Below are 17891 nucleotides of genomic sequence, written 5' to 3'. Positions count from 1 at the left end.
GCGGTGGCCGGCCTCCCTCGCACCATCCGCCGCTGGGCCGTCGTCGCCGGGGAGTACCCCAAGTGCCAGTCCACCCCTGGTGGGGATCTACTGCATCTCCGAGCGCCGCGATGCCCACGAGCGCCGCCACCATCGCCGGGAAGCTCACCTCCGCACCCGGGGCGGACGAGATGCGGGGGGAGGGGCGGAGGAGGAGGGGGCGGCGATGGGAGGAGAAGGAGGGGGCGACGAGGAGGGGGAGGCGAGTGGGACGGGAGGCGGCGGCGAGGGTTTCTCAGCATGGGCGGCTGTGATTTATACCCCTGCACGCGAAAAGACTAAAATGCCCCTGGCGGGGCACAGAATTTACAGGCGGTGGCACAAGTACTGTTCATGGCGAATTGGGGCGACGTGGAGGCCTTCGTCCTGCCTAGCTCTTCTTCAGGCTTTATAAGGTAAATGCTCTTCCTTCGGACAGCAACACGAATCTTTCTGCTTAATTAAAGATTAAGGTATCGTGCATTCTAAAATACATGAAGCACCAGTGGTCTAGTGGTAGAATAGTACCCTGCCACGGTACAGACCCGGGTTCGATTCCAACTTTAGACCCCTGGGTCGATAACTTCTGTTCCTCCCTTGTCCTCGCCTCTCCGACCGCGCGAGCTGCTGCCGCTGGAGCTAGAGCCATGGGCTGGCGTCAGCCATAATGGCGGCTTTTTACACTTAGCCCCCTGCCTTCTTGCATTTTCAACCCGCACTTCAGCACAATGTGGCACCTGAATAAATGTTGTCTCCCCTGGGTCAGTAACTCATGTTCCTCCCTTGTCCTCGCCTCTCCGACCGCACAAGCTGCTGCTGCTGGAGCTGGAGCTGGAGCCGCGGGCCGATGTCAGCCATAATGGCAACATCGCCGGAGCTCACCGGCGGTGTGCAGCCGCCTCCTTCCATCCATCAAGTTAGGCCGCACGACGTCTTTCCTCTTGATTACGGTTCGTGTTCTTCATCTCCTCTGTTGGTCCTCTTCTGCTTTGCTGCTCCTCCGTTGTCGGCTGTAGCACCGGCGGATCGGTCTGTTTTGAGAGCGATTCTTGTACATCCAGTGGTACCTATTGCCTATTGTTCTTGCAGCGGATTAAAGAACTGATTTTGACCACAAATTTTGGTCTAGGGTTTGTGTATTTCTATTTTTGGCAAAGGTTTAGGGTTCATGTGCTGCTGTGTATTTAGTGACCCTGTGTAGCCACTGCAAAGTGTGTTGAATAGGTAAGAGATCACAACTGTAACATAAATATCCAATTGTTACTAGATTTGTTCAGTTAATCTGCAAGATGCAGTTAGCTGAACTTTTCTGCAGTTAACTGAACTTTTCTTCAGTTTACTATATTGCTGCACTCGAAGATGCAGTAGCTGACTTTTGTTCAGTTAACTATATTGCTGCACTTGATTTTGATTTCTCAAGGGGTGCATATATATTTGTTGTAGTGGCTTGGTCCCTAAATCTGTAAGAGACAGTTAACTGAATGTTTGCAGTTATTAACTGAATTTGTGCTTATATTCTGCTATATACTTGTTATGTTGATGTTTGTGCTTATATTATTCTCTATGTGGGTGCAGTCTGTGATTCAGCAATGGGACAGAGTGTGGATACTCCTTTATTTACACTAGAACTTGAGCATGGTGGAATCTTCTGTGGACCAAGAAATAGCATGGAGTATTACAATCCATCTGTGGAGGTGATTGATTATGTTGATGCTCGGTCATTCTCATATGCATTCATTGAAGAGCATCTAAAATGGATGGGATATCCTGTCCATGAACATATAATTTACTGGCCAAGACCTGGAAAAGCAATTTCAGATGGGATGGTGAGAATTAGAGGTGATGAGGATATGCAGCAAATGATCACAAAAAGTGCTAAGCAGAAAGTGCTTGTAATCATGGTGGACCATTCAGATTTCATCAGTAACTTCAGGGAAGATTTGATAGTGTCATCATTTCAGAGCCTAGACACATTGCCCATCTCAAATGTTGTTGTAGCCAATGCAACATCATCTCACAGCATCATTTCAGTCAATGTTGAATGCCCCCTTTCAGAGGTTGCAGCAGATTTGCAGTCTGAAGATAATTTGCTTAGTTATGGTGCACAGTCTGAAGATACAGTTCTGTCAGATTCAGATTTCAGTGACAGTGATTATGACATAGATGATGGTGATGATGATCTTTATGAAGAGAACATTGACTTGGATGTTAATGAAGAAGCTCAGATAGAGGAGGAAGAGGTTGAGCCTGACTATCTACTTGAAGATGAAGACCTTGACATCTCCACTGAAGAACAGGAGGAACTTAAGTACAAGTTCAAAGCTTTCAATTCCAAGGTGGACATGAAATCCCCTGTTTTTAAAGTGGGCATGGTCTTTGCTGATTTGGTTTTTACCTCTATGCTTTGAACATGGAAGTAGTACTGTTATGCACATCACACATAACTGAATTCTTCCACTCTTTGTGCAGCTACATCCTTGATGGCAGAGAGATGCCAGTGCTTAGTATGATTGAATACATTTTTACATGATCATGCACAGGCTAGTGAGTAAGTGATACGTCCATTTTGCATCATGCTTTTATATCAATATTTATTGCATTATGGACTGTTATTTCACTTTATGTCACAATATTTATGGCTATTCTCTCTTATTTTACAAGGTTTACATAAGGAGGGAGAATGCCGGCAGCTGGAATTCTGGGCTAGAAAAGGAGCAAATATTAGAGACCTATTCTGCGCAACTCCAAATGTCCTGAAACTCCACGGAACATCTTAAAATAAATAAATAAAAATCCTCGCTAAAGATGAAAGCCAGGGGGCCCACACCTTGCTCACGAGGGTGGGGGGCGCCCCCTACCTCGTGGGCCCCCTAGTGGGTCTCCAACGTCCATCTTCTCCTATATGAAGTCTTTCGATGAGAAAAAAAATCAGAGGGAACTTTTCGAGACGAGACACCGCCGCCATGAGGCGGAACCTTGGCGGAACCAATCTAGAGCTCCGGCAGAGCTGTTTTTGTCGGGGATACTTCCCTCCGGGAGGGGGAAATCATCACCATCATCATCACCAACACTCCTCTCATCAGGAGAGGGCAATCTCCATCAACATCTTCACCAACACCATCTCATCTCCAAACCCTAGTTCATCTCTTGTATCCAATTCTTGTCTCAAAGTCCGGAATTGGTGCTAGTAGGTTGCTAGTAGTGTTGATTACTCCTTGTAGTTGATGCTAATTGGTTTATTTGGTGGAAGATCATATGTTCAGATCCTATATGCATATTATTACCCCTCTGATTATGAACATGAATGTGCTTGTGAGTAATTACGTTTGTTCCTGAGGACAAGGGAGAAGTCTTGCTATTAGTAGTCATGTGAATTTGGTATTCGTTTGATATTTTGATAAGATGTATGTTGTCTAGCCTCTAGTGGTGTTATGTGAACGTCGACTACATAACACTTCACCATTATTTGGGCCTAGAGGAAGGCATTGGGAAGTAATAAGTAGATGATGGGTTGCTAGAGTGACAGAAGCTTAAACCCTAGTTTACGCGTTGCTTCATAAGGGGCTGATTTGGATCCATATGATTCATGGTATGGTTAGGTTTACCTTAATACATTTGTTGTAGTTGCGGGTGCTTGCAATAGAGGTTAATCATAAGTGGGATGCTTGTTCAAGTAAGAACAGCACCCAAGCACCGGTCCACCCACATATCAAATTATCAAAGTATCGAACGCGAATCATATGAACGTGATGAAAACTAGCTTGACGATATCCCCATGTGTCCTCGGGAGCGCTTTTCCTATTATAAGAGTTTGTTCCGGCTTGTCCTTTGCTACAAAAGGATTGGGCCATCTTGCTGCACTTTATTTACTTTTGTTACTTGTTGCTCGTTACCATTTATCTTGTCACAAAACTATTTGTTACCACTTATTTCAGTACTTGCAGAGAATACCTTGCTGAGAACCGCTTATCATTTCCTTCCGCTCCTCGTTGGGTTTGACACTCCTACTTATCGAAAGGACTATGATAGATCCCCTATACTTGTGGGTCATCAAGACTCTTTTCTGGCGCCGTTGCTGGGGAGTGTAGCGCCTTTGCTAGGTGGAATTTGGTAAAGAAAAATTTATATAGTGTGCTGAAATTTACTGTCACTTGTTACTATGGAAAGTAATTCTCCGAGGGGCTTGTTCAGGGCATCTTCACCCCGTCTAGTAGAGCAAAGAGTTGCTCCTCAACCTACTGAACCTATTGAAAATGAAACTTCTTTTGAATTTCCTTCGGGTATGATGGAAAAACTACTAGCTAACCCTTTTACAGGAGAAGGAACAAAGCATCCTGATGAGCACTTAATATATGTGGATGAAGTTTGTGGATTATTTAAGCTTGCAGGTATACCCGATGATGTTGCTAAGAAGAAGGTCTTCCCTTTATATTTGAAGGGAGACGCATTGATATGGTATAGGCTATGTGATGATATGAAATCATGGAACTATAAAAGATTCAAGTTGAATTTCATCAAAAGTATTACCCTATGCATCTTGTTCATCGTGATCGCAATTATATATATAATTTCTGGCCTCGCGAAGGAGAAAGCATCGCTCAAGCTTGGGGGAGGCTTAAATCAATGTTATATTCATGCCCCAATCATGAGCTCTCGAGAGAAATAATTATGTAAAGTTTTTATGCTCGGCTTTCGCATAATAATCAAACCATGCTCGATACTTCTTGTGCTGGCTCTTTTATGATGAAGACTATTGAATTCAGATGGAATTTATTGGATAGAATTAAATGCAACTCTGAATATTGGGACCTCGACAAAGGTAAGGAGTCAGGTATGACACCTAAGTTTGATTGTGTTAAATCCTTTATGGACATCGATATTTTCCGTAAGTTTAGCACTAAATATGGACTTGACTCTGAGATAGTAGCTTCTTTCTGTGAATATTTTGCTACTTATGTTGATCTCCCTAAGGAGAAGTGGTTTAAATATCATCCTCCCATAGAAGTAAAAGTAGCTGCACTTATTGAAGTTGAAGAAAAGACTGTCACTTATAATGATCCTATTGTTCCTACTTCTTATGTTGAGAAACCACCTTTCCCTGTTAGAGTAAAGGATCATGCTAAAGCTTCAACTGTTGTTTGTAAAAGCAATATTAGAACTTATACACCTCCTGAGCAAGTTAAAGTAGAACCTAATATTGCTACTGTTAAAGATCTCTTGTCTGATAATATTGATGGGCATGCTATTCAGTTCGAAGGTGAAACTGCTAGAATTGCTAAACCTTATGATAAAGATAAACATAGACCTATGGTAGGCGTGCCTGTTATTTCTATTAAAATAGGAGATCATTGTTATCATGGCTTATGTGATATGGGTGCGAGTGCTAGTGTTATACCGCATACTTTATACGAAGAAATTAAGAATGAAATTGCACCTGCTGAGTTAGAAGGTATTGATGTCACAATTAAACTTGCCAATAGAGATACTATTTCACCAATTGGAATTGTTAGAGATGTTGAAGTCTTGTGTGGGAAAACTAAATATCCTGCTGGTTTTCTTGTTCTTAATTCTCCGCAAGATAGCTTTTGTCCCATTATATTTGGTAGACCCTTCTTGAACACTGTTAATGCTAGGATAGATTGCAAAAAGAATGTTGTTACTATTGGCTTGGATGATATGGTTCATGAGTTTAATTTCTCTAAATTTAGTAAACAACATCGTGAGGAAGAATTACCTAATAAGGATGAAATTATTGGTCTTGCTTCTATTGCCGTACCTCCTAGTGATCCTTTAGAACACTATTTGCTAGACCATGAAAATGATATGTTCATAAATGAAAGAAGGAAATAGATGAAGTATTCTTTAAACAGGAACCTATTCTGCAACACAATTTGCCTGTTGAAATTTTAGGGGATCCTCCTCCACCCAAGGGTGATCCCGTGTTTGAGCTTAAACCTTTGCCTGATAATCTTAAATATGCTTATCTTGATGAAAAGAAGATATATCCTGTTATTATTAGTGCTAACCTTTCAGAGCATGAAGAAGAAAGATTATTGAAAACTCTGAAGAAGCATCGTGCTGCTATTGGATATACTCTTGATGATCTTAAGGGAATTAGTCCCACTCTATGTCAACATAAAATAAATCTGGAACCAGATGCCAAACCAGTTCATGATCCTCAACGACGTCTGAATCCTAAAATGAGAGAAGTGGTAAGAAAAGAAATACTCAAGCTTCTGGAGGCAGGTATAATCTATCCCGTTGCTGATAGTCAGTGGGTAAGTCATGTCCATTGTGTCCCTAAGAAGGGAGGTATTACTGTTGTTCCTAATGATAAAGATGAATTGATTCCACAAAGAATTATTACAGGTTATAGGATGGTAATTGATTTCCGCAAATTAAATAAAGCTACTAAGAAAGATCATTACCCCTTACCTTTTATTGATCAAATTCTAGAAAGATTATGCAAACATACACACTATTGCTTTCTGGATGGTTATTCCGGTTTCTCTCAAATACCTGTGTCGGCTAAAGACTACTTTTACATGCCCTTTTGGTAATTTTTCTTATAGACGTATACGTTTTGGTTTATGTAATGCACCTGCTACCTTTCAAAGATGCATGATGGCTATATTCTCTGACTTTTGTGAAAAGATTTATGAGGTTTTCATGGATGATTTTTCCGTCTATGGTTCCTCTTTTGATGATTGCTTGAGCAATCTTGATCGAGTTTTGCAGAGATGTGAAGAAACTAATCTTGTCTAATTGGGAAAAGTGCCACTTTATGGTTAATGAAGGTATTGTTTTGGGGCACAAAGTTTCTGAAAGAGGTATTGAAGTTGATAAAGCCAAGGTCGATGCTATTGAAAAGATGCCATGTCCCAAGGACATCAAAGGTATAAGAAGTTTCCTTGGTCACGCCGGATTTTACAGGAGGTTCCTTAAGGACTTCTCAAAAATTTCTCGGCCTCTGACTAATTTATTGCAAAAAGATATACCATTTTTCTTTGATGATGATTGTGTAGAAGCATTTGAAACACTTAAGAAAGCATTAGTCTCTGCACCTGTTGTTCAGCCACCTGATTGGAATTTACCCTTTGAAATTATGTGTGATGCTAGTGATTATGCTGTAGGTGCTGTTCTAGGGCAAAGAGTTGATAAGAAATTAAATGTTATTCATTATGCTAGTAAGACTCTAGACAATGCTCAAAGAAATTATGCTACTACTGAAAAAGAGCTTTTAGCAGTTGTATTTGCTTGTGATAAGTTCAGACCTTATATTGTTGATTCTAAAGTAACTATTCATACTGATCATGCTGCTATTAAATACCTTATGGAAAAGAAAGATGCTAAACCTAGACTTATTAGATGGGTTCTCTTGCTACAAGCATTTGATTTGCATATTGTTGATAGAAAGGGAGCTGAGAACCCCGTTGCAGACAACTTGTCTAGGTTAGAGAATTTTCTTGATGACCCACTACCTATTAATGATAGCTTTCCTGATGAACAATTAAATGTTATAAGTACTTCTCGTAGTACTCCATGGTATGCTGATTATGCTAATTATATTGTTGCTAAGTTTATACCACCTAGCTTCACATACCAGCAAAAGAAAAAGTTTTTCTATGACTTGAGACATTACTTTTGGGATGACCCACATCTTTATAAAGAAGGAGTAGATGGTGTTATTAGACGTTGTGTACCTGAGCATGAACAGGAACAGATCCTATGCAAGTGTCACTCCGAGGCTTATGGAGGACACCACGCTGGAGATAGAACTGCACATAAGGTATTGCAATCTGGTTTTTATTGGCCTACTCTCTTTAAGGATGCCCGTAAGTTTGTCTTGTCTTGTGATGAATGCCAAAGAATTGGTAATATTAGTAGACGTCAAGAAATGCCTATGAATTATTCTCTTGTTATTGAACCGTTTGATGTTTGGGGCTTTGATTATATGGGACCTTTTCCTGCCTCTAATAGATATACTCATATATTAGTTGCTGTTGATTACGTTACTAAGTGGGTAGAAGCTATTCCAACTAGTAGTGCTGATCATAACACTTCTATTAAAATGCTTAAGGAAGTTATTTTCCCGAGGTTTGGAGTCCCTAGATATTTAATGACTGATGGTGGTTCACACTTTATTCATGGTGCTTTCCATAAAATGCTTGCTAAATATGATGTTAATCATAGAATTGCATCTCCTTATAACCCACAGTCTAGTGGTCAAGTAGAGTTGAGCAATAGAGAGCTCAAATTAATTTTGCAAAAGACTGTTAATAGGTCTAGAAAGAATTGGTCTAAGAAACTTGATGATGCATTATGAGCTTATAGAACTGCATATAAAAATCCTATGGGTATGTCTTCGTATAAAATGGTTTATGGAAAAGCATGTCACTTACCTCTCGAACTAGAATATAAGGCGTATTGGGCTATTAAAGAGCTCAACTATGATTTTAATCTTGCCGGTGAGAAGAGGTTATTTGATATTAGCTCACTTGATGAATGGAGAACCCAAGCTTATGAAAATGCCAAGTTGTTTAAAAAAAAGTTAAAAGATGGCATGACAAAAGGATACAAAAGCGTGAGTTTAATGTAGGTGATTATGTATTGCTATACAACTCTCGTTTAAGATTTTTTGCAGGAAAACTTCTCTCTAAATGGGAAGGCCCCTATGTTATCGAAGAGGTCTAACGTTCTAGTGCCATAAAAATCAACAACTTCGAGGGCAAAAATCCGAAGGTGGTAAACAGTCAAAGAATCAAACATTATATCTCAGGTAATCCCATAAATGTTGAAACCAATATTATTGAAACCGTAACCCCAGAGGAATACATAAGGGACACTTTCCGGAACATTTCAGACTCCGAAAAGGAATAGGTATGTGGTACGGTAAGTAAACCGACTCCAAAACAATTTTTAAGGAAATATTTCTCCATTTTGGAATATTTAGAAAAATAGAAAAATAAGTAGCAGTCCAGGAAGGACACGAGGGTCCTACGAGGGTGGTGGGCGCGCCCTACCCCTCTGGGAGCGCCCCCCTACCTCATGAGCACCTTGTGTGCCTTCAGGACTCCGTTTTCTTGCATGATACGTATTTTGGTCGGTAAAAATTCATTATATAACCTCCCGAAGGTTTTGACTCCCGTATCACACAAATATCCTCTATTTTCGTTTCGAGCTGTCCCATTGCAGATTAAATCAACATGTCTTCCCAGGATTCAGAAGGAGAAAGCTATGTGGATGATTACTTAGCAAATCCCAAGGTCTATGGAGATGTGGAACACGATAGATGGACTACGGAGGAAGAAGAGGACTATGAACCCAAGGGGAAGGAGGAGACGAGCTCAGATGATGATGAAGCACCATTACCTCAACCTGGGGACATGCACGTGGAGTTCAAAAAGTCAAGTCTCCCTGATAGGGTAAAGAAACCCAAGTTCGAGTTTATCCCTTTTCGTCTCTTGCAGGAAAATAAGCAGGACCTATGCAAAAAGATATTAACCCTGGAGTGGGAGATTGATGATCTGAGGGATCAAAATGCCGTCCTCAAGCGCAAATTAAGGGAGAAGCCTAAGCCATCAACTAAGCCAACAACACCACCACCTTCTTCATCGACAAAGGAGATAGAATCACATGGGTATGGGCACTCCCCTTGGCAACTGCCAAGCTTGGGGGAGGTGCCCTGGTATCGTATCACAATCACATCTCCTATCTTTACCGTTTTTCTTAGTTCGATCTTATTAGTAGTATCTTGATCTAGTAGAATAAAGTTTATGGCATGATCTAGTTTTGAGTTTGCTTTATGATCTCTTTTTGTAATCGAGTCCGTGAGCTATATATAATAAAGATTAGTGTTGAGTCAAGGGCTTGATTATTTTGCCATGATCTTGGGTTAATAAAAGAAAGGAGAAAAAGAATAAAAAGAAACAAAGAGTTCATATTGATATTATTGAGAGTAATGACTTCACATAGAAAGAGTATGATGATTAAAAGTTGTTGGGAGTTGGCAGACATAGCTTTGGTCATCGTTGCAATCAATAGAAAGTAATAAGGAAAGAGAGGTTTCACATATAGATATATAATCATTGACATCTTTTATGATTGGGAGCACTCATTAAAATATGACATGCTAAAGGGTTGATGTTGGACAAGGAAGACAACGTAATGAGTTATGTCTTTCTTATATCTGAGATAAAGTATGTTGTCATGGATCCTCTAACTTGTTGAGCTTGCCTTTCCCCCTCATGCTAGCCAAATTCTCAGCACCAAGTAGAAATACTACTCGCGCTTCCAAATACCCTTAAACCAGTTTTGCCATGAGAGTCCACCATATCTACCTATGGATTGAGTAAGATCCTTCAAGTAAGTTGTCATTGGTGCAAAGCAATAAAAATTGCTCTAAATATGTATGGTTGATTGGTGTGGGAGAAATAAGTTTTATACGATCTTGTGATGTGGAAGTAATAAAAGCGACGGACTGCATAAGGGGCAATATAAAGTGACGTTCTTTCGCATTGAGATTTTATGCATCCAACCATAAAAGCGCATGGCAACCTCTGCTTCCCTCTGCGAAGGGCCTATCCTTTATTATTATCTTCTATCTTATGCAAGAGTCACGATGATCTTCACCTTTTCTTTTTCATTTTATCCTTTGGCAAGCTTAGAATGTTGGAAAGAACATGATATATATATATATATATATATATATATATATCTAATTGGATGTAGGGGAGCATGAACCATTATTGTTGACATTACCCTTGAGGTAAAAGGTTGTGGGGCAAAACTATAAGCCCCTATCTTTCTCTGTGTCCGATTAAAACTCTGTAACCACAAGTATTGCGTGAGTGTTAGCAATTATGGAGGACTAAATGATAGTTGAGTATGTGGACTTGCTTTTTAGCTCTGACATAGACTCTCTCCGATGTTATGATAAATTGCAATTGCTGCAATGACTGAGATTAGAGTTTGTCGGAGCCCAATAAGGTTTATGATTTATACTTTTGCATTGTGAATAGATCATCACTTGAACATAAGTAATCATATGACAAAATCTATATATGTTGCTGTTATGAGAATAATCATGATGCCTTGATGTTCGTATTTTATTTTTATCGACGCCTCTACCTCTAAACATGAGGACATATTTATTGTTATCGACTTTTCGCTTGAGGACAAGCGAGGTCTAAGCTTGGGGGAGTTGGTACGTCCATTTTGCATCATGCTTTTATATCGATATTTATTGCATTATGGACTGTTATTTCACTTTATGTCACAATACTTATGGCTATTCTCTCTTGTTTTACAAGGTTTACATAAGGAGGGAGAATGCCGGCAGCTGGAATTCTGGGCTGGAAAAGGAGCAAATATTAGAGACCTATTCTGCGCAACTCCAAAAGTCCTGAAACTCCACGGAACATCTTAAAATAAATAAAGAAAAATCCTTGCTAAAGATGAAGGCCAGGGGGCCCACACCCTGCTCACGAGGGTGGGGGGCGCGCCCCCTAAGGGTGCGCCCCCTACCTCGTGGGCCCCCTGGTGGGTCTCCGACGTCCATCTTCTCCTATATGAAGTCTTTTGATGAGAAAAAAATCAGAGGGAACTTTTCGGGATGAGACTCCGCCGCCACGAGGCGGAACCTTGGCGGAACCAATCTAGAGCTCCGGCAGAGCTGTTCTGCCGGGGATACTTCCCTCCAGGAGGGGGAAATCATCACCATCGTCATCATCAACGCTCCTCTCATCGGGAGAGGGCAATCTCCATCAACATCTTCACCAGCACCATCTCATCTCCAAACCCTAGTTCATCTCTTGTATCCAATTCTTGTCTCAAAGTTCAGGATTGGTGCTAGTAGGTTGCTAGTAGTGTTGATTACTCCTTGTAGTTGATGCTAATTGGTTTATTTGGTGGAAGATCATATGTTCAGATCCTATATGCATATTATTACCCCTCTGATTATGAACATGAATGTGCTTTGTGAGTAATTACGTTTGTTCCTGAGGTCAAGGGAGAAGTCTTGCTATTAGTAGTCATGTGAATTTGGTATTCGTTTGATATTTTGATAAGATGTATGTTGTCTAGCCTCTAGTGGTGTTATGTGAACGTCTACTACATAACACTTCACCATTATTTGGGCCTAGAGGAAGGCATTGGGAAGTAATAAGTAGATGATGGGTTGCTAGAGTGACAGAAGCTTAAACCCTAGTTTATGTGTTGCTTCGTAAGGGGCTGATTTGGATCCATATGTTTCATGCTATGGTTAGGTTTACCTTAATACTTTTGTTGTAGTTGCGAATGCTTGCAATAGAGGTTAATCATAAGTGGGATGCTTGTTCAAGTAAGAACAACACCCAAGCACCGGTCCACCCACATATTAAATTATCAAAGTATCGAACGCAAATCATATGAACGTGATGAAAACTAGCTTGACGATATTCCCATGTGTCCTCGGGAGCGCTTTTCCTATTATAAGAGTTTGTTCCGGCTTGTCCTTTGCTACAAAAGGATTGGGCCATCTTGCTGCACTTTACTTACTTTTGTTACTTGTTGCTCGTTACCATTTATCTTGTCACAAAACTATCTGTTACCACTTATTTCAGTACTTGTAGAGAATACCTTGCTGAAAACCGCTTATCATTTCCTTCTGCTGCTCGTTGGGTTCGACACTCTTACTTATCAAAAGGACTACGATAGATCCCCTATACTTGTGGGTCATCAGTAAGCAGAGAGAAGCTATACAAAAGTGGACTCACCAGAGGATATGCCCTAAGATCAAGAGGAAATTGGACAAGAATACTGAGTTTGCTGCAAATTTCCATGTATCAGAAGCTGGCCAGTAGATCTTTAATGTTCAGTCAGGTAATTTCAGCTACACAGTGAACCTGTGCTTGCACACTTGTGATTGCAGGAGATGGCAGTTAGGGGGAGTACCCTGTGGGCATGTTGTAGCTTGTTGCAGGGAGGAGAGAATTGATCCTGAGACAATGGTTCATGAATGCTATACTGTTGAAACATATCTCAAGGCATATGGGTACACTCTAGTCCCTCTAGGAGACCCAGAGGAGTGGGAGAAATAGAATGGACATAAGATATTTCCACCTGTCTTCACTAAACAGTTGGGGAGGCCCAAGAAGAACAGGAAGCAGAGACCAGAGGAGAAGATTAAGAATGGTGTCAGGGTTTTGAACAGAAAAGGTCTTACAATGCATTGCTCAATTTGTGGTAGAGATGATCACAACAGAAAAGGTCACTACACATGGCAGGAAACTAACATTCAGGAGGGTGTAGAAGAGGTTGATGAAAACTATGATGACCCATCTTTTCTCCAGGTAATTTCAGTGTTCAACTTATATGCTGAACTTAACTGAATTTAAATGAACTTACCTGAACTCTAACTGAACTTAACTGAACCTAACTGTATTTGAACCCTAACTGAACCGAACTTAACCGAACCTAACTGTATTTAGCTGAACTTAATTGAACCTAACTGTATTTTGCAGAACATCTTCCCTAGCCACCCAGATCCTAGGTTGGACAAAACTGAGTCACCAACCAGTATGGTGTTCAACATGGCTCAAAGAGAGAATGCAAGAAGAGGTGCTGAAAGGGTTCATGTGCCACTGCCTGAGCTTTCTTCATTTGTTGCCGCTGCTGGTGCTTCCATGCCTCAGCCAAGAGTGACTACAGAAATACACATAGGGAGGCAAACAAGGGCAAGCACACAAGCTGAAAAACAATGCAACTGCAGGTGCTAGGGGAAGAGGAAGGAAAAGAGCTAGAAATTCAGATGTTGCTGCTGCTGGAGGAAGAGGGGCAAGTGCAACTGGAGGGAGAGGCAGAGGAGCAAATGCAACTGGAGGGAGAGGCAGAGGAGAAAATGCAACCGGAGGGAGAGGAAGAGGAGCTAATGCAACTAGAGGGAGAGGAAGAGGAGCAAGTGCAAGTGGAGGGAGAGGCAGAGGAGCACATGCAGATGACCAAGTTCCATTTGCAGGGAGAGGAGGAGCACCAAATGCAAATGCGTATGCTTGGACAGGAGGAGCACCAGATGCAAATGCATATATGCTTGGAGAGGAAGACAAGCAAATGCAACTGCTTGGGCAGAAGGAGCAGCATATGCAAATGCAAATGCTTGTACAGGAGCAGCATCATATGCAAATGCAAATGCTTGGCCAGGAGGAGGAGAAAATGCAACTGCTTGGACAGGAGGAGAAGTTCCATCTATAGGGAGAGGACCAACAAATGTTCCATATTCAGGATGGACATGGCTACTGTTTGGAGATCAGAGGACAGTTCCTGATCTCAATGCTCCTGCTGATGATTTCATGGCACCACATCAGTGATTGCCTGCCATTCTTTTTTGATAAGCAAACACTGGCATAAACTGCCTCTTTTTTGTTAAGCAAACAGTGGCTTAAATTGCTTGTTTTTTGATGGCAAACTGTGGCTCACAATGGCATTCATTGCCCTTTTTGTAACTAACTTTTATGATGCAGTACCAGTGATTTAGTTAAGTTAGGATGTGCTGCTTATGATTCATGGATGTGTTACTGAACTAAGATGCAGATAACTGCAAATGTAGATAACTGCAAATGCAGATAACTGCAAAATGCAGATAACTACAAATGCAGTTAACTAAAAATGCAGATAACTGCACATCCATTTAACTTAAAATGCAGATAAAATGCAGATATGCAGTATCAAAAATGATTGTGAAACACTGTTTTCTGCCAAATCTGCTAAAATTAGGTGAGAAGGAAAAAAAATCAATTTTTTTAAAAAATGGTGTGCCTGGGGCTCGAACCCAGGACCTGTTGTTACAATGGCTGAGAACATGCCAGTAGAGTAGAAGTAGTGATTTGTTAGGTTGTAGGTAAGTAGGTAGTTATTATGGGCCATCATTTCGTCCGCCCGTTCGGATTCCAGCCCTTTAAGACCACCCACCGCTGAACTCTCCCACTCAACCAGCTCCACTCCCCTACCCAGTCCACCCACGTCTCTTTGGTCTTGCTGCTCCACCAACTTCCACGCCTTGCATTGAAACCCTCGCCCGCCCCCGAGCTCACCGCTGACGCCAACGCCATGGACAACACTCCATCGTGGCAGCGAGCGATCGAAGATTTGGCCCGTGACGATGAGGCGGCCCGCGCGGATCTAAGGGAGATCGTGCGCTGGTTCCCTAACATCGGCATGATGCGCCACCACGCCCGCGGCCTCATCAAGGTCATGATGGACGACGAGAAGCGGCGGGCAATGCCCCCGGGCTGGGGGTTGCACTTCCGCTGATCCTCTGCTTTGCGATGATGGAGACGCGCCCCGACGACCCGAGGCAGCGCGCGAGGTGGTGGATGTATCGTTGCGCCACCACGCCCTCACCACACTCAGATCCGTTCCGTGTCGCGTCCAGGGCGTAGAGCATGTGAGACGTCATCCTGGCCCTCCCCGCGCCGGTGAACACCGCCCACTGGGATAGATTCCAGCCTAAGCTCCTCGTCCACAATACATCTCCAACACGGAGTCGTCCGATGAAAACGACTCCGAGCACTGCAAGGTCGACTCCGACAACGACTCTGGCTACAGGGGAAACTGGCACGTCTGACGAGGAGGAGATAGAGGTCGTCGTCCTATCAGACGACGAGCCGGAGATCCAGATGGTGGTGCCTGTCATCGACCCCAGGGAGGGTGGTCACAGGGCTCGTCCAATCCAAGTGGACCTGCTTTCAGACGTGCCCGACATCGTCAAGCAAGAGCTGGTGAAGGAGGCAGCACAGGATGCGGTGGCGGAGCCGGCAAGGATCGGCAACAAGGTTGCCAAGAGGTCTTCTGCAGGGGAGGTGCGCCGCTCCGAACGTCTCAAACGCCTGAAGATGTGAAGAAGAATGAAGGAAGACTGAAGAAGAAGATGAAGTAGTTAGATATGCTGCCTATAAGTTCAGCATATAAGTTAGAACTATTTTGCGTTTAGTTAAGTTAGGTGTGCTGCTTATATATTCAGCACATAAGTTATTTGTAATGCTGCTATGGGAACTGCTGCAAGTTTATGGTTGAACTGATGCAAGGTTATCGTTGAACTGCTATGCTATGATAATCAAGTGATGATATGCTGCAATGTTGCTATGTTGTTGTGTTGCTTCAATTTATTTACAATGTTGTTGTTGCTATGTTTGCCATGCTGCTGTGTTTGCCATGCTGCTGTCTTTGCTATGCTGCTGTCTTTGCCATGTTGCTGTCTTTGCCATGCTGCTGTACAAATGTGGTGTGGATAGCATGTGCTGTTCTGTCCAAAAATAGCATAAATTTAACATTGTAGATTCAGCAGATACTTAATATGTACCACTTCATCTCTATTTAGTTCAAATTCAGGACATGTTGGTCAAAGTGCCAATTCATTTAAATTCATCTTCAGTTAAACATTCAGTTAACTGAAACAAATACAGTTCATTAACTCATGTTCAGTTAGACTCATCTTCAGTCATACAAATTGAGTTAACTGGTCTTGCAAACAAATACAATTAACTCATACAAATTGAGTTAACTGAATTTGCAAACAATTACAATTAACTCATACAAATTGAGTTAACTGAAACTGCAAACAAATACAGTTAACTCATACAAATATGTGAGTCTTCAGTTAAACTCATAATCCTTTTAACTACAGATTCAGTTAATTGAACATGCAAAAAGAGCCAAATTGAGTTAACTGAATTTAGAAGTAACTGGATCTTCAGTGAACTGGAAATTCAGTTTACTAAATCTTTAGTAACACCTTGCAACAACATAACTTCGGCAGTGATACAAATGCAGTAAACTAGAATTAGTCATACAAATGTAGTGCACTAGAAGCAGTCATACAAATTCAGTCATACAAATTCTGTGCTCCAACTTAACTGGCATACAAATGAACCAAGTTCACTAAAGGAGTACAACTAATTAATAGCTCCAACTTAAGGCAGCATCAAACAAACAATGAATTATTCAAATTCATCTAAGATCTCCTTCACCCTCCTTATCTTGCTCTTGGTCTCCTCCTTGTGCCTGAACAAATCACCAATCATGTACTCTAGTTTCTTCTTCTCCTTCTTCAGCTCATCCCTCTGTGACACCACTTTGTCCATCTCTTCCTTCATGTTGTCCATATGTTGCTTCATCTCATCCCTCTCTTTCTCTGCCTTAGCCCTCACAACCTGATGATGCTAGTGCTAGATTTATCAGACAACTTCTTCTTCTCAAGCTCTTGCTTTAGGTCAGAAAGAGAAAGTCTTGCATTCCCCAACTTAGTAATTGCCTGCTCCTTGTCTGATGTAGGGTAGAACCCTAATCGCCCGATCTTTCACGAAAGGAGCAGATCCCGCGAAGAACACGAGGAGCACAAAGAGGGAAACAAGGGAAAATGGGGGAAAACACATGGGGAAACACAAAAGGAACACTCAAACTAACAAGAACAAGTCACACATGTGCTAGATCCTCGAATACATAGAATGATACACGAATCCACGGACAACTAAGGACGATACAAGGGTAGCCGGTCTTCTCCGTGAGGAGGTATTGAAGTTCTTCTCCGTGAGGAGGTCTTGAATCCAAGTGGATCTTCTCCGAAGAGGGGCCGCGGTCTCTCTCAAGGAGTAGATCCGATATGGATGAGCGAAGCTCTATCTCTCAAAATGAGCTAAACCAACGCTAACCCTTGCAAGTTGCACGGGATAGAATATATATAGTCTAGGGGGAGAAGGGGATACACGGGCCTCGGCCCTTTACTGTGCGAAGACAGTGAGGCCAGACGTCCAGGCGTCGGGCCGGATGTCCGGGCGTTCGTGGAGGGCCGGATGTCTGGGCTGTGGGGGCCGGATGTCCGGGCTGGTGAAGCTGGCCAT

The sequence above is a fragment of the Triticum dicoccoides genome, chromosome 6A (genome assembly GCF_002162155.2).
Source record: "Triticum dicoccoides isolate Atlit2015 ecotype Zavitan chromosome 6A, WEW_v2.0, whole genome shotgun sequence".
NCBI classification, from domain to species: Eukaryota; Viridiplantae; Streptophyta; class Magnoliopsida; order Poales; family Poaceae; genus Triticum; species Triticum dicoccoides.
This window is presented reverse-complemented; position numbering follows the sequence as displayed.